Raw genomic sequence first — 22,052 nt, 5'->3', positions numbered from 1 at the left:
CCCAGACCGGAGCTGCCCCCACCTCATACTTGTGCTGCCCTGACAGTCCCAGAGGAGCCCTACATACTGACATCAGGAACCTGGACTGGTGAGTTTTCTTTCCCACGGAAAACAGCCGATGTTTGTGCTTAGCGCGCTGTGGCCCTGAACTGGCCGCTGACTGCAAAAAATCCTAATATCGAAGGATTTGTCCCAGACCGGAGCTGCCCCATCCTCATAATTTTTTTGCCCTGACCGTCCCAGAGGATCCCTACAAACTGACATCAGGATCCTGGACTGGTGAGTTTTCTTTCCCAGGGAAAACAGCCGATGTTTCTGCTCAGGGTCCAGTGGCAATGAGCAGGCAGCTGATTGCAAAAAATCCGAATATCGAAGGATGGACCCCATAGAGAAGCTGCCTCCACCTCATACTTGTGCTGCCCTGACAGTCCCAGAGGAGCCCTACAAACTGACATCAGGAACCTGGACTGGTGAGTTTTCTTTCCCAGGGAAAACAGCCGATGTTTTTTCTCAGGGTCCTGTGACCCTGAGCGGGAAGCTGACTGCAAAAAATCCGAACATCGAAGGATAAGTCCCAGACCGAAGCTGACCCCACCTCATACTTGTGCTGCCCTGACAGTCCCAGAGGAGCCTTACATACTGACATCAGGAACCTGGACTGGTGAGTTTTCTTTCCCAGGGAAAAGAGGCGATGTTTGTGCTCAGGGCCCTGTGGCTCTGAACCAGCCGCTGACTGCAAAAAATCCGAACATCGAAGGATGGGCCCCATAGAGAAGCTGCCTCCACCTTCATACTTGTGCTGCCCTGACAGTCCCAGAGGAGCCCTACAAACTGACATCAGGAACCTGGACTGGTGAGTTTTGTTTCCCTGGGAAAAGAGCCGATGTTTTTGCTCAGGGTCCTGTGGCCCTCAGCGGGAAGCAGACTGCAAAAAATTCGAACATCGAAGGATAAGTTCCAGACCAGAGCTGACCCCACCTCATACTTGTGCTGCCCTGACAGTCCCAGAGGACCCTACATACTGACACAAGGAACCTGGACTGGTGAGTTTTCTTTCCCAGGGAAAACAGGCAATGTTTGTGCTCAGCGACCTGTGGCTCTGAACTGGCCGCTGACTGCAAAAAATCCTAATATCGAAGGATTTGTCCCAGACCGGAGCTGCCCCATCCTCATACTTTTTTTGCCGTGACCGTCCCAGAGGATTCCTGCAAACTGACATCAGGAACCTGGACTGGTGAGTTTTCTTTCCCAGGGAAAAAAGCCCATGTTTCTGCTCAGGGTCCTGTGGCAATGAGCAGGCAGCTGATATCAAAAAATCCGAATATCGAAGGATGGACCCCATAGAGAAGCTGCCTCTACCTCATACTTGTGCTGCCCTGACAGTCCCAGAGGAGCCCTACAAACTGATATCAGGAACCTGGACTGGTGAGTTTTCTTTCCCAGAGAAAACACCTGATGTTTTTTCTCAGGGTCCTGTGACCCTGAGCGGGAAGCTGATTGCAAAAAATCCGAACATCGAAGGATAAGTCCCAGACCGCGGCTGACCCCACCTCATACTTGTGCTGCCCTGACAGTCCCAGAGGAGCCCTACAAACTGATATCAGGAACCTGGACTGGTGAGTTTTCTTTCCCAGAGAAAACACCTGATGTTTTTTCTCAGGGTCCTGTGACCCTGAGCGGGAAGCTGACTGCAAAAAATCCGAACATCGAAGGATAAGTCCCAGACCGCGGCTGACCCCACCTCATACTTGTGCTGCCCTGACAGTCCCAGAGGAGCCTTACATACTGACACCAGGAACCTGGACTGGTGAGTTTTCTTTCCCAGGGAAAAGAGGTGATGTTTGTGCTCAGGGCCCTGTGGCTCTGAACCAGCCGCTGACTGCAAAAAATCCGAACATCGAAGGATGTGTCCCAGACCGGAGCTGCCCCATCCTCATACTTTTTTTTCCCTGACCGTCCCAGAGGAGCCCTACAAACTAACATCAGGAACCTGGACTGGTGAGTTTTGTTTCCCAGGGACAACAGCCGAGGTTTCTGCTCAGGGTCCTGTGGCAATGAGCAGGCAGCTGATATCAAAAAATCCCAACATGGAAGGATAAGTCCCAGACCGGGGCTGACCCCACCTCATACTTGTGCTGCCCTGACAGTCCCAGAGGAGCCCTACATACTGACATCAGGAACCTGGACTGGTGAGTTTTCTTTCCCAGGGAAAAAAGCCGATGTTTGTGCTCAGGGCCCCGTGGCTTTGAACCAGAAGCAGACTGCGAAAATCCTCATGTCGAAGGATGTGTCCCATACCGGAGCTGCCCCATCCTCATACTTTTTTTGCCCTGACCATCCCAGAGGAGCCCTAAAAACTGACATCATGATCCTGGACTGGTGAGTTTTCTTTCCCAGAGAAAACAGCCGATGTTTCTGCTCAGGGCCCTGTGGCTCTGAACCGGCCGCTGACTGCAAAAAATCCGAACATCGAAGGATGGGCCCCATAGAGAAGCTGCCTCCACCTCATACTTGTGCTGCCCTGACAGTCCCAGAGGAGCCCTACAAACTGACATCAGGAACCTGGACTGGTGAGTTTTGTTTCCCTGGGAAAAGAGCCGATGTTTTTGCTCAGGGTCCTGTGGCCCTTATCAGGAAGCTGACTGCAAAAAATAGGAACATCGAAGGAAAAGTCCCAGATCGGAGCTGCCCCCACCTCATACTTTTGCTGCCCTGACAATCCCAGAGGAGCCCTACATACTGACATCAGGAACCTGGACTGGTGAGTTTTCTTTCCCAGGGAAAACAGCCGATGTTTCTGCTCAGGGTCCTGTGGCAATGAGCAGGCAGCTGATTGCAAAAAATCCGAATATCGAAGGATGGACCCCATAGAGAAGCTGCCTCCACCTCATACTTGTGCTGCCCTGACAGTCCCAGAGGAGCCCTACAAACTGACATCAGGAACCTGGACTGGTGAGTTTTCTTTCCCAGGGAAAACAGCCGATGTTTCTGCTCAGGGCCCTGTTGCTCTGAACCGGCCGCTGACTGCAAAAAACCCGAACATCGAAGGATGGGCCCCATAGAGAAGCTGCCTCCACCTTATACTTGTGCTGCCCTTACAGTCCCAGAGGAGCCCTAGAAACTGACATCAGGAATTTGGACTGGTGAGTTTTCTTTCCCAGGGAAAAAAAGCCGATGTTTGTGCTGAGGGCACCGTGGCTCTGAACCAGAAGCAGACTGAAAAAATCCTATTGTCGAAGGATGTTTCCCAGACCGGAGCTACCCACACCACATACTTGTGCTGCCCTAACAGTCCCAGAGGAGCCCTACAAACTGACATCAGGAACCTGGACTGGTGAGTTTTCTTTCCCACGGAAAACAGCCGATGTTTGTGCTTAGCGCGCTGTGGCTGTGAACTGGCCGCTGACTGTAAAAACTCCTAATATCGAAGGATTTGTCCCAGACCGGAGCTGCCCCATCCTCATAATTTTTTTGCCCTGACCGTCCTAGAGGATCCCTACAAACTGACATCAGGATCCTGGACTGGTGAGTTTTCTTTCCCAGGGAAAACAGCCGATGTTTCTGTTCAGGGTCCTGTGGCAATAAAGCAGGCAGCTGATTGCAAAGAATCCGAATTTCGAAGGATGGGCCCCATAGAGAAGCTGCCTCCACCTCGTACTTGTGCTGCCCTGACAGTCCCAGAGGAGCCCTACAAACTGACATCAGGAACCTGGACTGGTGAGTTTTCTTTCCCAGGGAAAACAGCCGATGTTTTTTCTCAGGGTCCTGTGACCCTGAGCGGGAAGCTGACTGCAAAAAATCCGAACATCGAAAGATAAGTCCCAGACCGGGGCTGACCCCACCTCATACTTGTGCTGCCCTGACAGTCCCAGAGGAGCCTTACATACTGACACCAGGAACCTGGACTGGTGAGTTTTCTTTCCCAGGGAAAAGAGGCGATGTTTATGCTTAGGGCCCTGTGGCTCTGAACCAGCCGCTGACTGCAAAAAATCCGAACATCGAAGGATGTGTCCCAGACTGGAGCTGCCCCATCCTCATACTTTTTTTTCCCTGACCGTCCCAGAGGAGCCCTACAAACTAACATCAGGAACCTGGACTGGTGAGTTTTGTTTCCCAGGGAAAACAGCCGAGGTTTCTGCTCAGGGTCCTGTGGCAATGAGCAGGCAGCTGATATCAAAATATCCGAACATGGAAGGGTAAGTCCCAGACCGGGGCTTACCCCACCTCATACTTGTGCTGCCCTGACAGTCCCAGAGGAGCCCTACATACTGACATCAGGAACCTGCACTGGTGAGTTTTCTTTCCCAGGGAAAACAGCCGATGTTTCTGCTAAGGGCCCGGTGGCTCTGAACCGGCCGCTGACTGCAAAAAATCCGAACATCGAAGGATGGGCCCCATAGAGAAGCTGCCTCCACCTTCATACTTGTGCTGCCCTGACAGTCCCAGAGGAGCCCTACAAACTGACATCAGGAACCTGGACTGGTGAGTTTTGTTTCCCTGGGAAAAGAGCCGATGTTTTCGCTCAGGGTCCTGTGGCCCTCAGCGGGAAGCAGACTGCAAAAAACTCTGAACATCGAAGGATGTTTCCCAGACCGGAGCTGCCCCCACCTCATACTTGTGCTGCCCTGACAGTCCCAGAGGAGCCCTACATACTGACATCAGGAACCTGGACTGGTGAGTTTTCTTTCCCACGGAAAACAGCCGATGTTTTTGCTAAGGGTCCTATGACCATGAGCGGGAAGCTGACTGCAAAAAATCCGAACATCGAAGGATAAGTTCCAGACCAGAGCTGACCCCACCTCATACTTGTGCTGCCCTGACAGTCCCAGAGGAGCCCTACATACTGACATCAGGAACCTGGACTGGTGAGTTTTCTTTCCCAGGGAAAAGAGGCAATGTTTGTGCTCAGGGCCCTGTGGCTCTGAACCAGCCGCTGACTGCAAAAAATCCGAACATCGAAGGATGGGCCCCATAGAGAAGCTGCCTCCACCTTCATACTTGTGCTGCCCTGACAGTCCCAGAGGAGCCCTACAAACTGACATCAGGAACCTGGACTGGTGAATTTTCTTTCCCTGGGAAAAGGGCCGATGTTTTTGCTCAGGGTCCTTTGGCCCTCAGCGGGAAGCAGACTGCAAAAAATCTGAACATCGAAGGATAAGTCCCAGACCGGAGCTGCCCCCACCTCATACTTGTGCTGCCCTGACAGTCCCAGAGGAGCCCTACATACTGACATCAGGAACCTGGACTGGTGAGTTTTCTTTCCCAGGGAAAACAGCCGATGTTTTTGCTAAGGGTCCTGTGACCCTGAGCGGGAAGCTGACTTCAAAAAATCCGAACATCGAAGGATAAGTTCCAGACCAGAGCTGACCCCACCTCATACTTGTGCTGCCCTGACAGTCCCAGAGGACCCTACATACTGACACAAGGAACCTGGACTGGTGAGTTTTCTTTCCCACGGAAAACAGGCAATGTTTGTGCTCAGCGCCCTGTGGCTCTGAACTGGCCGCTGACTGCAAAAAATCCTAATATCGAAGGGTTTGTCCCAGACCGGAGCTGCCCCATCCTCATAATTTTTTTGCCCTGACCGTCCCAGAGGATTCCTGCAAACTGACATCAGGAACCTGGACTGGTGAGTTTTCTTTCCCAGGGAAAACAGCCCATGTTTCTGCTCAGGGTCCTGTGGCAATGAGCAGGCAGCTGATATCAAAAAATCCGAATATCGAAGGATGGACCCCATAGAGAAGCTGCCTCTACCTCATACTTGTGCTGCCCTGACAGTCCCAGAGGAGCCCTACAAATTGATATCAGGAACCTGGACTGGTGAGTTTTCTTTCCCAGAGAAAACACCTGATGTTTTTTCTCAGGGTCCTGTGACCCTGAGCGGGAAGCTGACTGCAAAAAATCCGAACATCGAAGGATAAGTCCCAGACCGCGGCTGACCCCACCTCATACTTGTGCTGCCCTGACAGTCCCAGAGGAGCCCTACAAACTGATATCAGGAACCTGGACTGGTGAGTTTTCTTTCCCAGAGAAAACACCTGATGTTTTTTCTCAGGGTCCTGTGACCCTGAGCGGGAAGCTGACTGCAAAAAATCCGAACATCGAAGGATAAGTCCCAGACCGCGGCTGACCCCACCTCATACTTGTGCTGCCCTGACAGTCCCAGAGGAGCCTTACATACTGACACCAGGAACCTGGACTGGTGAGTTTTCTTTCCCAGGGAAAAGAGGTGATGTTTGTGCTCAGGGCCCTGTGGCTCTGAACCAGCCGCTGACTGCAAAAAATCTGAACATCGAAGGATGTGTCCCAGACCGGAGCTGCCCCATCCTCATACCTTTTTTTCCCTGACCGTCCCAGAGGAGCCCTACAAACTAACATCAGGAACCTGGACTGGTGAGTTTTGTTTCCCAGGGAAAACAGCCGAGGTTTCTGCTCAGGGTCCTGTGGCAATGAGCAGGCAGCTGATATCAAAAAATTCCAACATGGAAGGATAAGTCCCAGACCGGGGCTGACCCCACCTCATACTTGTGCTGCCCTGACAGTCCCAGAGGAGCCCTACATACTGACATCAGGAACCTGGACTGGTGAGTTTTCTTTCCCAGGGAAAAAAGCCGATGTTTGTGCTCAGGGCCCCGTGGCTTTGAACCAGAAGCAGACTGCGAAAATCCTCATGTCGAAGGATGTGTCCCATACCGGAGCTGCCCCATCCTCATACTTTTTTTGCCCTGACCATCCCAGAGGAGCCCTACAAACTGACATCATGATCCTGGACTGGTGAGTTTTCTTTCCCAGAGAAAACAGCCGATGTTTCTGCTCAGGGCCCTGTGGCTCTGAACCGGCCGCTGACTGCAAAAAATCCGAACATCGAAGGATGGGCCCCATAGAGAAGCTGCCTCCACCTCATACTTGTGCTGCCCTGATAGTCCCAGAGGAGCCCTACAAACTGACATCAGGAACCTGGACTGGTGAGTTTTGTTTCCCTGGGAAAAGAGCCGATGTTTTTGCTCAGGGTCCTGTGGCCCTTAGCAGGAAGCTGACTGCAAAAATTAGGAACATCGAAGGAAAAGTCCCAGATCGGAGCTGCCCCCACCTCATACTTTTGCTGCCCTGACAATCCCAGAGGAGCCTTACATACTGACATCAGGAATCTGGACTGGTGAGTTTTCTTTCCCAGGGAAAACAGCCGATGTTTTTGCGCAGGGTCCTGTGACCCTGAGCGGGAAGCTGACTGCAAAAAATCCGAACATCGAAGGATAAGTCCCAGACCGGGCCTGACCCCACCTCATACTTGTGCTGCCCTGACAGTCCCAGAGGAGCCTTACATACTGACATCAGGAATCTGGACTGGTTAGTTTTCTTTCACAGGGAAAACAGCCGATGTTTCTGCTCAGGGCCCTGTTGCTCTGAACCGGCCGTTGACTGCAAAAAACCCGAACATCGAAGGATGGGCCCCATAGATAAGCTGCCTCCACCTCATACTTGTGCTGCCCTGACAGTCCCAGAGGAGCCCTACATACTGACATCAGGAACCTGGACTGGTGAGTTTTCTTTCCCAGGGAAAAAAGCCGATGTTTGTGCTCAGGGCCCCGTGGCTTTGAACCAGAAGCAGACTGCGAAAATCCTCATGTCGAAGGATGTGTCCCATACCGGAGCTGCCCCATCCTCATACTTTTTTTGCCCTGACCATCCCAGAGGAGCCCTACAAACTGACATCATGATCCTGGACTGGTGAGTTTTCTTTCCCAGAGAAAACAGCCGATGTTTCTGCTCAGGGCCCTGTGGCTCTGAACCGGCCGCTGACTGCAAAAAATCCGAACATCGAAGGATGGGCCCCATAGAGAAGCTGCCTCCACCTCATACTTGTGCTGCCCTGATAGTCCCAGAGGAGCCCTACAAACTGACATCAGGAACCTGGACTGGTGAGTTTTGTTTCCCTGGGAAAAGAGCCGATGTTTTTGCTCAGGGTCCTGTGGCCCTTAGCAGGAAGCTGACTGCAAAAATTAGGAACATCGAAGGAAAAGTCCCAGATCGGAGCTGCCCCCACCTCATACTTTTGCTGCCCTGACAATCCCAGAGGAGCCTTACATACTGACATCAGGAATCTGGACTGGTGAGTTTTCTTTCCCAGGGAAAACAGCCGATGTTTTTGCGCAGGGTCCTGTGACCCTGAGCGGGAAGCTGACTGCAAAAAATCCGAACATCGAAGGATAAGTCCCAGACCGGGCCTGACCCCACCTCATACTTGTGCTGCCCTGACAGTCCCAGAGGAGCCTTACATACTGACATCAGGAATCTGGACTGGTTAGTTTTCTTTCACAGGGAAAACAGCCGATGTTTCTGCTCAGGGCCCTGTTGCTCTGAACCGGCCGTTGACTGCAAAAAACCCGAACATCGAAGGATGGGCCCCATAGATAAGCTGCCTCCACCTCATACTTGTGCTGCCCTGACAGTCCCAGAGGAGCCCTAGAAACTGACATCAGGAATTTGGTCTGGTGAGTTTTCTTTCCCGGGGAAAAAAAGCCGATGTTTGTGCTGAGGGCCCCGTGGCTCTGAACCAGAAGCAGACTGCAAAAATCCGAATGTCGAAGGATGTTTCCCAGACCGGAGCTGCCCCCACCTCATACTTGTGCTGCCCTGACAGTCCCAGAGGAGCCCTACATACTGACATCAGGAACCTGGACTGGTGAGTTTTCTTTCCCACGGAAAACAGCCGATGTTTGTGCTTAGCACGCTGTGGCTCTGAACTCGCCGCTGACTGCAAAAAATCCTAATATCGAAGGATTTGTCCCAGACCGGAGCTGCCCCATCCTCAGAATTTTTTTGCCCTGACCGTCCCAGAGGATCCCTACAAACTGACATCAGGATCCTGGACTGGTGAGTTTTCTTTCCCAGGGAAAACAGCCGATGTTTCTGCTCAGGATCCTGTGGCAATGAGCAGGCAGCTGACATCAAAAAATCCGAATATCGAAGGATGGACCCCATAGAGAAGCTGCCTCCACCTCATACTTGTGCTGCCCTGACAGTCCCAGAGGAGCCCTACAAACTGACATCAGGAACCTGGACTGGTGAGTTTTGTTTCCCAGGGAAAACAGCCGAGGTTTCTGCTCAGGGTCCTGTGGCAATGAGCAGGCAGCTGATATCAAAAAATCCCAACATGGAAGGATAAGTCCCAGACCGGGGCTGACCCCACCTCATACTTGTGCTGCCCTGACAGTCCCAGAGGAGCCCTACAAACTGACATCAGGAACCTGGACTGGTTAGTTTTCTTTCCCAGGGAAAACAGCCGATGTTTGTGCTCAGGGCCCTGTGGCACTGAACAGGCCGCTGACTGCAAAAAATCCGATCATCGAAGGATTTGTCCCAGACCGGAGCTGCCCCATCCTCATACTTTTTTTTCCCTGACCGTCCCAGAGGAGCCCTACAAACTGACATCAGGATCCATGACTGGTGAGTTGTCTTTCCCAGGAAAAACAGCCGATGTTTCTGCTCAGGGTCCTGTGGCAATGAGCATGCAGCTGACATCAAAAAATCCGAATATCGAAGGATGGGCCCCATAGAGAAGATGCCTCCACCTCATACTTGTGCTGCCCTGACAGTCCCAGAGGAGCCCTACAAACTGACATCAGGAACCTGGACTGGTGAGTTTTCTTTCCCAGAGAAAACACCTGATGTTTTTTCTCAGGGTCCTGTGACCCTGAGCGGGAAGCTGACTGCAAAAAATCCGAACATCGAAGGATAAGTCCCAGACCGGGGCTGACCCAAACTCATACTTGTGCTGCCCTGACAGTCCCAGAGGAGCCCTACATACTGACATCAGGATCCTGGACTCTGGTGAGTTTTCTTTCCCAGGGAAAACAGCCGATGTTTCTGCTCAGGGCCCTGTTGCTCTGAACCGGCCGCTGACTGCAAAAAACCTGAACATCGAAGGATGGGCCCCATAGAGAAGCTGCCTCCACCTCATACTTGTGCTGCCCTGACAGTCCCAGAGGAGCCCTAGAAACTGACATCAGGAATTTGGACTGGTGAGTTTTCTTTCCCGGGGAAAAAAAGCCGATGTTTGTGCTGAGGGCCCCGTGGCTCTGAACCAGAAGCAGACTGCAAAAATCCGAATGTCGAAGGATGTTTCCCAGACCGGAGCTGCCTACACCTCATACTTGTGCTGTCCTAACAGTCCCAGAGGAGCCCTACAAACTGACATCAGGAACCTGGACTGGTGAATTTTCTTTCCTTGGGAAAAGAGCCGATGTTTTTGCTCAGGGTCCTGTGGCCCTCAGCGGGAAGCACACTGCAAAAAATCTGAACATCGAAGGATAAGTCCCAGACCGGAGCTGCCCCTACCTCATACTTGTGCTGCCCTGACAGTCCCAGATGAGCCCTACATACTGCCATCAGGAACCTGGACTGGTGAGTTTTCTTTCCCACGGAAAACAGCTGATGTTTGTGTTTAGCGCGCTGTGGCTCTGAACTGGCCGCTGACTGCAAAAAATCCTAATATCGAAGGATTTGTCCCAGACCGGAGCTGCCCCATCCTCATACTTTTTTTGCCCTGACCGTCCCAGAGGATCCCTACAAACTGACATCAGGATCCTGGACTGGTGAGTTTTCTTTCCCAGGGAAAACAGCTGATGTTTGTGCTCAGGGCCCTGTGGCTCTGAACCGGCCGCTGACTGCAAAAAATCCGATCATCGAAGGATGTGTCCCAAACCGGAGCTGCCCCATCCTCATACTTTTTTTTCCCTGACCGTCCCAGAGGAGCCCTACAAACTGACATCAGGATCCATGACTGGTGAGTTGTCTTTCCCAGGAAAAACAGCCGATGTTTCTGCTCAGGGTCCTGTGGCAATGAGCATGCAGCTGACATCAAAAAATCCGAATATCGAAGGATGGGCCCCATAGAGAAGATGCCTCCACCTCATACTTGTGCTGACCTGACAGTCCCAGAGGAGCCCTACATACTGACGTCAGGAACCTGGACTGGTGAATTTTCTTTCCTTGGGAAAAGAGCCGATGTTTTTGCTCAGGGTCCTGTGACCGTGTGCGGGAAGCTGACTGCAAAAAATCCGAACATCGAAGGATAAGTCCCAGACCGGGGCTGACCCCAGCTCATACTTGTTCTGCCCTGACAGTCCCAAAGGAGCCCTAAATACTGACATCAGGAACCTGGACTGGTGAGTTTTCTTTCCCAGGGAAAACAGCCGATGTTTCTGCTCAGGGCCGTGTTGCTCTGAACCGGCCGCTGACTGCAAAAAATCCGAACATCGAAGGATGTGTCCCAGACCGGAGCTGCCCCATCCTCATACATTTTTTTCCCTGACCGTCCCAGAGGAGCCCTACAAACTGACATCAGGAACCTGGACAGGTTAGTTTTGTTTCCCTGGGAAAAGAGCCGATGTTTTTGCCAAGGGTCCTGTGACCCTGAGCGGGAAGCTGACTTCAAAAAATCCGAACATCGAAGGATAAGTTCCAGACCAGAGCTGACCCCACCTCATACTTTTGCTGCCCTGACAGTCCCAGAGGAGCCCTACATACTGACACAAGGAACCTGGACTGGTGAGTTTTCTTTCCCAGGGAAAACAGGCAATGTTTTTGCTCAGCGCCCTGTGGCTCTGAACTGGCCGCTGACTGCAAAAAATCCTAATATCGAAGGATTTGTCCCAGACCGGAGCTGCCCCATCCTCAGAATTTTTTTGCCCTGACCGTCCCAGAGGATCCCTGCAAACTGACATCAGGAACCTGGACTGGTGAGTTTTCTTTCCCAGGGAAAACAGCCCATATTTCTGCTCAGGGTCCTGTGGCAATGAGCAGGCAGCTGATATCAAAAACTCCGAATATCGAAGGATGGACCCCATAGAGAAGCTGCCTCTACCTCATACTTGTGCTGCCCTGACAGTCCCAGAGGAGCCCTACAAACTGATATCAGGAACCTGGACTGGTGAGTTTTCTTTCCCAGAGAAAACACCTGATGTTTTTTCTCAGGGTCCTGTGACCCTGAGCGGGAAGCTGACTGCAAAAAATCCGAACATCGAAGGATAAGTCCCAGACCGCTGCTGACCCCACCTCATACTTGTGCTGCCCTGACAATCCCAGAGGAGCCTTACATACTGACACCAGGAACCTGGACTGGTGAGTTTTCTTTCCCAGGGAAAAGAGGCGATGTTTGTGCTCAGGGCCCTGTGGCTCTGAACCAGCCGCTGACTGCAAAAAATCCGAACATCGAAGGATGTGTCCCAGACCGGAGCTGCCCCATCCTCATACTTTTTTTTCCCTGACCGTCCCAGAGGAGCCCTACAAACTAACATCAGGAACCTGGACTGGTGAGTTTTGTTTCCCAGGGAAAACAGCCGAGGTTTCTGCTCAGGGTCCTGTGGCAATGAGCAGGCAGCTGATATCAAAAAATCCCAACATGGAAGGATAAGTCCCAGACCGGGGCTGACCCCACCTCATACTTGTGCTGCCCTGACAATCCCAGAGGAGCCCTACATACTGACATCAGGAACCTGGACTGGTGAGTTTTCTTTCCCAGGGAAAAAAGCCGATGTTTGTGCTCAGGGTCCTGTGGCCCTCAGCGGGAAGCACACTGCAAAAAATCTGAACATCGAAGGATAAGTCCCAGACCGGAGCTGCCCCTACCTCATACTTGTGCTGCCCTGACAGTCCCAGATGAGCCCTACATACTGCCATCAGGAACCTGGACTGGTGAGTTTTCTTTCCCACGGAAAACAGCTGATGTTTGTGTTTAGCGCGCTGTGGCTCTGACTGGCCGCTGACTGCAAAAAATCCTAATATCGAAGGATTTGTCCCAGACCGGAGCTGCCCCATCCTCATACTTTTTTTGCCCTGACCGTCCCAGAGGATCCCTACAAACTGACATCAGGATCCTGGACTGGTGAGTTTTCTTTCCCAGGGAAAACAGCTGATGTTTGTGCTCAGGGCCCTGTGGCTCTGAACCGGCCGCTGACTGCAAAAAATCCGATCATCGAAGGATGTGTCCCAAACCGGAGCTGCCCCATCCTCATACTTTTTTTTCCCTGACCGTCCCAGAGGAGCCCTACAAACTGACATCAGGATCCATGACTGGTGAGTTGTCTTTCCCAGGAAAAACAGCCGATGTTTCTGCTCAGGGTCCTGTGGCAATGAGCATGCAGCTGACATCAAAAAATCCGAATATCGAAGGATGGGCCCCATAGAGAAGATGCCTCCACCTCATACTTGTGCTGACCTGACAGTCCCAGAGGAGCCCTACATACTGACGTCAGGAACCTGGACTGGTGAATTTTCTTTCCTTGGGAAAAGAGCCGATGTTTTTGCTCAGGGTCCTGTGACCGTGTGCGGGAAGCTGACTGCAAAAAATCCGAACATCGAAGGATAAGTCCCAGACCGGGGCTGACCCCAGCTCATACTTGTTCTGCCCTGACAGTCCCAAAGGAGCCCTAAATACTGACATCAGGAACCTGGACTGGTGAGTTTTCTTTCCCAGGGAAAACAGCCGATGTTTCTGCTCAGGGCCGTGTTGCTCTGAACCGGCCGCTGACTGCAAAAAATCCGAACATCGAAGGATGTGTCCCAGACCGGAGCTGCCCCATCCTCATACATTTTTTTGCCTGACCGTCCCAGAGGAGCCCTACAAACTGACATCAGGAACCTGGACTGGTTAGTTTTGTTTCCCTGGGAAAAGAGCCGATGTTTTTGCCAAGGGTCCTGTGACCCTGAGCGGGAAGCTGACTTCAAAAAATCCGAACATCGAAGGATAAGTTCCAGACCAGAGCTGACCCCACCTCATACTTTTGCTGCCCTGACAGTCCCAGAGGAGCCCTACATACTGACACAAGGAACCTGGACTGGTGAGTTTTCTTTCCCAGGGAAAACAGGCAATGTTTTTGCTCAGCGCCCTGTGGCTCTGAACTGGCCGCTGACTGCAAAAAATCCTAATATCGAAGGATTTGTCCCAGACCGGAGCTGCCCCATCCTCAGAATTTTTTTGCCCTGACCGTCCCAGAGGATCCCTGCAAACTGACATCAGGAACCTGGACTGGTGAGTTTTCTTTCCCAGGGAAAACAGCCCATATTTCTGCTCAGGGTCCTGTGGCAATGAGCAGGCAGCTGATATCAAAAACTCCGAATATCGAAGGATGGACCCCATAGAGAAGCTGCCTCTACCTCATACTTGTGCTGCCCTGACAGTCCCAGAGGAGCCCTACAAACTGATATCAGGAACCTGGACTGGTGAGTTTTCTTTCCCAGAGAAAACACCTGATGTTTTTTCTCAGGGTCCTGTGACCCTGAGCGGGAAGCTGACTGCAAAAAATCCGAACATCGAAGGATAAGTCCCAGACCGCTGCTGACCCCACCTCATACTTGTGCTGCCCTGACAATCCCAGAGGAGCCTTACATACTGACACCAGGAACCTGGACTGGTGAGTTTTCTTTCCCAGGGAAAAGAGGCGATGTTTGTGCTCAGGGCCCTGTGGCTCTGAACCAGCCGCTGACTGCAAAAAATCCGAACATCGAAGGATGTGTCCCAGACCGGAGCTGCCCCATCCTCATACTTTTTTTTCCCTGACCGTCCCAGAGGAGCCCTACAAACTAACATCAGGAACCTGGACTGGTGAGTTTTGTTTCCCAGGGAAAACAGCCGAGGTTTCTGCTCAGGGTCCTGTGCAATGAGCAGGCAGCTGATATCAAAAAATCCCAACATGGAAGGATAAGTCCCAGACCGGGGCTGACCCCACCTCATACTTGTGCTGCCCTGACAATCCCAGAGGAGCCCTACATACTGACATCAGGAACCTGGACTGGTGAGTTTTCTTTCCCAGGGAAAAAAGCCGATGTTTGTGCTCAGGGCCCCGTGGCTTTGAACCAGAAGCAGACTGCGAAAATCCTCATGTCGAAGGATGTGTCCCATACCGGAGCTGCCCCATCCTCATACTTTTTTTGCCCTGACAGTCCCAGAGGAGCCCTACAAACTGACATCAGGATCCTGGACTGGTGAGTTTTCTTTCCCAGGGAAAACAGCTGATGTTTGTGCTCAGGGCCCTGTGGCTCTGATCCGGCCGCTGACTGCAAAAAATCCGATCATCGAAGGATGTGTCCCAAACCGGAGCTGCCCCATCCTCATAATTTTTTTGCCCTGACCGTCCCAGAGGATTCCTGCAAACTGACATCAGGAACCTGGACTGGTGAGTTTTCTTTCCCAGGGAAAACAGCCCATGTTTCTGCTCAGGGTCCTGTGGCAATGAGCAGGCAGCTGATATCAAAAAATCCGAATATCGAAGGATGGACCCCATAGAGAAGCTGCCTCTACCTCATACTTGTGCTGCCCTGACAGTCCCAGAGGAGCCCTACAAATTGATATCAGGAACCTGGACTGGTGAGTTTTCTTTCCCAGAGAAAACACCTGATGTTTTTTCTCAGGGTCCTGTGACCCTGAGCGGGAAGCTGACTGCAAAAAATCCGAACATCGAAGGATAAGTCCCAGACCGCGGCTGACCCCACCTCATACTTGTGCTGCCCTGACAGTCCCAGAGGAGCCCTACAAACTGATATCAGGAACCTGGACTGGTGAGTTTTCTTTCCCAGAGAAAACACCTGATGTTTTTTCTCAGGGTCCTGTGACCCTGAGCGGGAAGCTGACTGCAAAAAATCCGAACATCGAAGGATAAGTCCCAGACCGCGGCTGACCCCACCTCATACTTGTGCTGCCCTGACAGTCCCAGAGGAGCCTTACATACTGACACCAGGAACCTGGACTGGTGAGTTTTCTTTCCCAGGGAAAAGAGGTGATGTTTGTGCTCAGGGCCCTGTGGCTCTGAACCAGCCGCTGACTGCAAAAAATCTGAACATCGAAGGATGTGTCCCAGACCGGAGCTGCCCCATCCTCATACCTTTTTTTCCCTGACCGTCCCAGAGGAGCCCTACAAACTAACATCAGGAACCTGGACTGGTGAGTTTTGTTTCCCAGGGAAAACAGCCGAGGTTTCTGCTCAGGGTCCTGTGGCAATGAGCAGGCAGCTGATATCAAAAAATTCCAACATGGAAGGATAAGTCCCAGACCGGGGCTGACCCCACCTCATACTTGTGCTGCCCTGACAGTCCCAGAGGAGCCCTACATACTGACATCAGGAACCTGGACTGGTGAGTTTTCTTTCCCAGGGAAAAAAGCCGATGTTTGTGCTCAGGGCCCCGTGGCTTTGAACCAGAAGCAGACTGCGAAAATCCTCATGTCGAAGGATGTGTCCCATACCGGAGCTGCCCCATCCTCATACTTTTTTTGCCCTGACCATCCCAGAGGAGCCCTACAAACTGACATCATGATCCTGGACTGGTGAGTTTTCTTTCCCAGAGAAAACAGCCGATGTTTCTGCTCAGGGCCCTGTGGCTCTGAACCGGCCGCTGACTGCAAAAAATCCGAACATCGAAGGATGGGCCCCATAGAGAAGCTGCCTCCACCTCATACTTGTGCTGCCCTGATAGTCCCAGAGGAGCCCTACAAACTGACATCAGGAACCTGGACTGGTGAGTTTTGTTTCCCTGGGAAAAGAGCCGATGTTTTTGCTCAGGGTCCTGTGGCCCTTAGCAGGAAGCTGACTGCAAAAATTAGGAACATCGAAGGAAAAGTCCCAGATCGGAGCTGCCCCCACCTCATACTTTTGCTGCCCTGACAATCCCAGAGGAGCCTTACATACTGACATCAGGAATCTGGACTGGTGAGTTTTCTTTCCCAGGGAAAACAGCCGATGTTTTTGCGCAGGGTCCTGTGACCCTGAGCGGGAAGCTGACTGCAAAAAATCCGAACATCGAAGGATAAGTCCCAGACCGGGCCTGACCCCACCTCATACTTGTGCTGCCCTGACAGTCCCAGAGGAGCCTTACATACTGACATCAGGAATCTGGACTGGTTAGTTTTCTTTCACAGGGAAAACAGCCGATGTTTCTGCTCAGGGCCCTGTTGCTCTGAACCGGCCGTTGACTGCAAAAAACCCGAACATCGAAGGATGGGCCCCATAGATAAGCTGCCTCCACCTCATACTTGTGCTGCCCTGACAGTCCCAGAGGAGCCCTACATACTGACATCAGGAACCTGGACTGGTGAGTTTTCTTTCCCAGGGAAAAAAGCCGATGTTTGTGCTCAGGGCCCCGTGGCTTTGAACCAGAAGCAGACTGCGAAAATCCTCATGTCGAAGGATGTGTCCCATACCGGAGCTGCCCCATCCTCATACTTTTTTTGCCCTGACCATCCCAGAGGAGCCCTACAAACTGACATCATGATCCTGGACTGGTGAGTTTTCTTTCCCAGAGAAAACAGCCGATGTTTCTGCTCAGGGCCCTGTGGCTCTGAACCGGCCGCTGACTGCAAAAAATCCGAACATCGAAGGATGGGCCCCATAGAGAAGCTGCCTCCACCTCATACTTGTGCTGCCCTGATAGTCCCAGAGGAGCCCTACAAACTGACATCAGGAACCTGGACTGGTGAGTTTTGTTTCCCTGGGAAAAGAGCCGATGTTTTTGCTCAGGGTCCTGTGGCCCTTAGCAGGAAGCTGACTGCAAAAATTAGGAACATCGAAGGAAAAGTCCCAGATCGGAGCTGCCCCCACCTCATACTTTTGCTGCCCTGACAATCCCAGAGGAGCCTTACATACTGACATCAGGAATCTGGACTGGTGAGTTTTCTTTCCCAGGGAAAACAGCCGATGTTTTTGCGCAGGGTCCTGTGACCCTGAGCGGGAAGCTGACTGCAAAAAATCCGAACATCGAAGGATAAGTCCCAGACCGGGCCTGACCCCACCTCATACTTGTGCTGCCCTGACAGTCCCAGAGGAGCCTTACATACTGACATCAGGAATCTGGACTGGTTAGTTTTCTTTCACAGGGAAAACAGCCGATGTTTCTGCTCAGGGCCCTGTTGCTCTGAACCGGCCGTTGACTGCAAAAAACCCGAACATCGAAGGATGGGCCCCATAGATAAGCTGCCTCCACCTCATACTTGTGCTGCCCTGACAGTCCCAGAGGAGCCCTAGAAACTGACATCAGGAATTTGGTCTGGTGAGTTTTCTTTCCCGGGGAAAAAAAGCCGATGTTTGTGCTGAGGGCCCCGTGGCTCTGAACCAGAAGCAGACTGCAAAAATCCGAATGTCGAAGGATGTTTCCCAGACCGGAGCTGCCCCCACCTCATACTTGTGCTGCCCTGACAGTCCCAGAGGAGCCCTACATACTGACATCAGGAACCTGGACTGGTGAGTTTTCTTTCCCACGGAAAACAGCCGATGTTTGTGCTTAGCACGCTGTGGCTCTGAACTCGCCGCTGACTGCAAAAAATCCTAATATCGAAGGATTTGTCCCAGACCGGAGCTGCCCCATCCTCAGAATTTTTTTGCCCTGACCGTCCCAGAGGATCCCTACAAACTGACATCAGGATCCTGGACTGGTGAGTTTTCTTTCCCAGGGAAAACAGCCGATGTTTCTGCTCAGGATCCTGTGGCAATGAGCAGGCAGCTGACATCAAAAAATCCGAATATCGAAGGATGGACCCCATAGAGAAGCTGCCTCCACCTCATACTTGTGCTGCCCTGACAGTCCCAGAGGAGCCCTACAAACTGACATCAGGAACCTGGACTGGTGAGTTTTGTTTCCCAGGGAAAACAGCCGAGGTTTCTGCTCAGGGTCCTGTGGCAATGAGCAGGCAGCTGATATCAAAAAATCCCAACATGGAAGGATAAGTCCCAGACCGGGGCTGACCCCACCTCATACTTGTGCTGCCCTGACAGTCCCAGAGGAGCCCTACAAACTGACATCAGGAACCTGGACTGGTTAGTTTTCTTTCCCAGGGAAAACAGCCGATGTTTGTGCTCAGGGCCCTGTGGCACTGAACAGGCCGCTGACTGCAAAAAATCCGATCATCGAAGGATGTGTCCCAAACCGGAGCTGCCCCATCCTCATACTTTTTTTTCCCTGACCGTCCCAGAGGAGCCCTACAAACTGACATCAGGATCCATGACTGGTGAGTTGTCTTTCCCAGGAAAAACAGCCGATGTTTCTGCTCAGGGTCCTGTGGCAATGAGCATGCAGCTGACATCAAAAAATCCGAATATCGAAGGATGGGCCCCATAGAGAAGATGCCTCCACCTCATACTTGTGCTGCCCTGACAGTCCCAGAGGAGCCCTACAAACTGACATCAGGAACCTGGACTGGTGAGTTTTCTTTCCCAGAGAAAACACCTGATGTTTTTTCTCAGGGTCCTGTGACCCTGAGCGGGAAGCTGACTGCAAAAAATCCGAACATCGAAGGATAAGTCCCAGACCGGGGCTGACCCAAACTCATACTTGTGCTGCCCTGACAGTCCCAGAGGAGCCCTACATACTGACATCAGGATCCTGGACTCTGGTGAGTTTTCTTTCCCAGGGAAAACAGCCGATGTTTCTGCTCAGGGCCCTGTTGCTCTGAACCGGCCGCTGACTGCAAAAAACCTGAACATCGAAGGATGGGCCCCATAGAGAAGCTGCCTCCACCTCATACTTGTGCTGCCCTGACAGTCCCAGAGGAGCCCTAGAAACTGACATCAGGAATTTGGACTGGTGAGTTTTCTTTCCCGGGGAAAAAAAGCCGATGTTTGTGCTGAGGGCCCCGTGGCTCTGAACCAGAAGCAGACTGCAAAAATCCGAATGTCGAAGGATGTTTCCCAGACCGGAGCTGCCTACACCTCATACTTGTGCTGTCCTAACAGTCCCAGAGGAGCCCTACAAACTGACATCAGGAACCTGGACTGGTGAATTTTCTTTCCTTGGGAAAAGAGCCGATGTTTTTGCTCAGGGTCCTGTGGCCCTCAGCGGGAAGCACACTGCAAAAAATCTGAACATCGAAGGATAAGTCCCAGACCGGAGCTGCCCCTACCTCATACTTGTGCTGCCCTGACAGTCCCAGATGAGCCCTACATACTGCCATCAGGAACCTGGACTGGTGAGTTTTCTTTCCCACGGAAAACAGCTGATGTTTGTGTTTAGCGCGCTGTGGCTCTGAACTGGCCGCTGACTGCAAAAAATCCTAATATCGAAGGATTTGTCCCAGACCGGAGCTGCCCCATCCTCATACTTTTTTTGCCCTGACCGTCCCAGAGGATCCCTACAAACTGACATCAGGATCCTGGACTGGTGAGTTTTCTTTCCCAGGGAAAACAGCTGATGTTTGTGCTCAGGGCCCTGTGGCTCTGAACCGGCCGCTGACTGCAAAAAATCCGATCATCGAAGGATGTGTCCCAAACCGGAGCTGCCCCATCCTCATACTTTTTTTTCCCTGACCGTCCCAGAGGAGCCCTACAAACTGACATCAGGATCCATGACTGGTGAGTTGTCTTTCCCAGGAAAAACAGCCGATGTTTCTGCTCAGGGTCCTGTGGCAATGAGCATGCAGCTGACATCAAAAAATCCGAATATCGAAGGATGGGCCCCATAGAGAAGATGCCTCCACCTCATACTTGTGCTGACCTGACAGTCCCAGAGGAGCCCTACATACTGACGTCAGGAACCTGGACTGGTGAATTTTCTTTCCTTGGGGAAAGAGCCGATGTTTTTGCTCAGGGTCCTGTGACCGTGTGCGGGAAGCTGACTGCAAAAAATCCGAACATCGAAGGATAAGTCCCAGACCGGGGCTGACCCCAGCTCATACTTGTTCTGCCCTGACAGTCCCAAAGGAGCCCTAAATACTGACATCAGGAACCTGGACTGGTGAGTTTTCTTTCCCAGGGAAAACAGCCGATGTTTCTGCTCAGGGCCGTGTTGCTCTGAACCGGCCGCTGACTGCAAAAAATCCGAACATCGAAGGATGTGTCCCAGACCGGAGCTGCCCCATCCTCATACATTTTTTTCCCTGACCGTCCCAGAGGAGCCCTACAAACTGACATCAGGAACCTGGACAGGTTAGTTTTGTTTCCCTGGGAAAAGAGCCGATGTTTTTGCCAAGGGTCCTGTGACCCTGAGCGGGAAGCTGACTTCAAAAAATCCGAACATCGAAGGATAAGTTCCAGACCAGAGCTGACCCCACCTCATACTTTTGCTGCCCTGACAGTCCCAGAGGAGCCCTACATACTGACACAAGGAACCTGGACTGGTGAGTTTTCTTTCCCAGGGAAAACAGGCAATGTTTTTGCTCAGCGCCCTGTGGCTCTGAACTGGCCGCTGACTGCAAAAAATCCTAATATCGAAGGATTTGTCCCAGACCGGAGCTGCCCCATCCTCAGAATTTTTTTGCCCTGACCGTCCCAGAGGATCCCTGCAAACTGACATCAGGAACCTGGACTGGTGAGTTTTCTTTCCCAGGGAAAACAGCCCATATTTCTGCTCAGGGTCCTGTGGCAATGAGCAGGCAGCTGATATCAAAAACTCCGAATATCGAAGGATGGACCCCATAGAGAAGCTGCCTCTACCTCATACTTGTGCTGCCCTGACAGTCCCAGAGGAGCCCTACAAACTGATATCAGGAACCTGGACTGGTGAGTTTTCTTTCCCAGAGAAAACACCTGATGTTTTTTCTCAGGGTCCTGTGACCCTGAGCGGGAAGCTGACTGCAAAAAATCCGAACATCGAAGGATAAGTCCCAGACCGCTGCTGACCCCACCTCATACTTGTGCTGCCCTGACAATCCCAGAGGAGCCTTACATACTGACACCAGGAACCTGGACTGGTGAGTTTTCTTTCCCAGGGAAAAGAGGCGATGTTTGTGCTCAGGGCCCTGTGGCTCTGAACCAGCCGCTGACTGCAAAAAATCCGAACATCGAAGGATGTGTCCCAGACCGGAGCTGCCCCATCCTCATACTTTTTTTTCCCTGACCGTCCCAGAGGAGCCCTACAAACTAACATCAGGAACCTGGACTGGTGAGTTTTGTTTCCCAGGGAAAACAGCCGAGGTTTCTGCTCAGGGTCCTGTGGCAATGAGCAGGCAGCTGATATCAAAAAATCCCAACATGGAAGGATAAGTCCCAGACCGGGGCTGACCCCACCTCATACTTGTGCTGCCCTGACAATCCCAGAGGAGCCCTACATACTGACATCAGGAACCTGGACTG

Source organism: Taeniopygia guttata, chromosome 5 (genome assembly GCF_048771995.1).
Source record: "Taeniopygia guttata chromosome 5, bTaeGut7.mat, whole genome shotgun sequence".
NCBI classification, from domain to species: Eukaryota; Metazoa; Chordata; class Aves; order Passeriformes; family Estrildidae; genus Taeniopygia; species Taeniopygia guttata.
Note: the sequence above shows the minus strand (reverse complement) of the source record.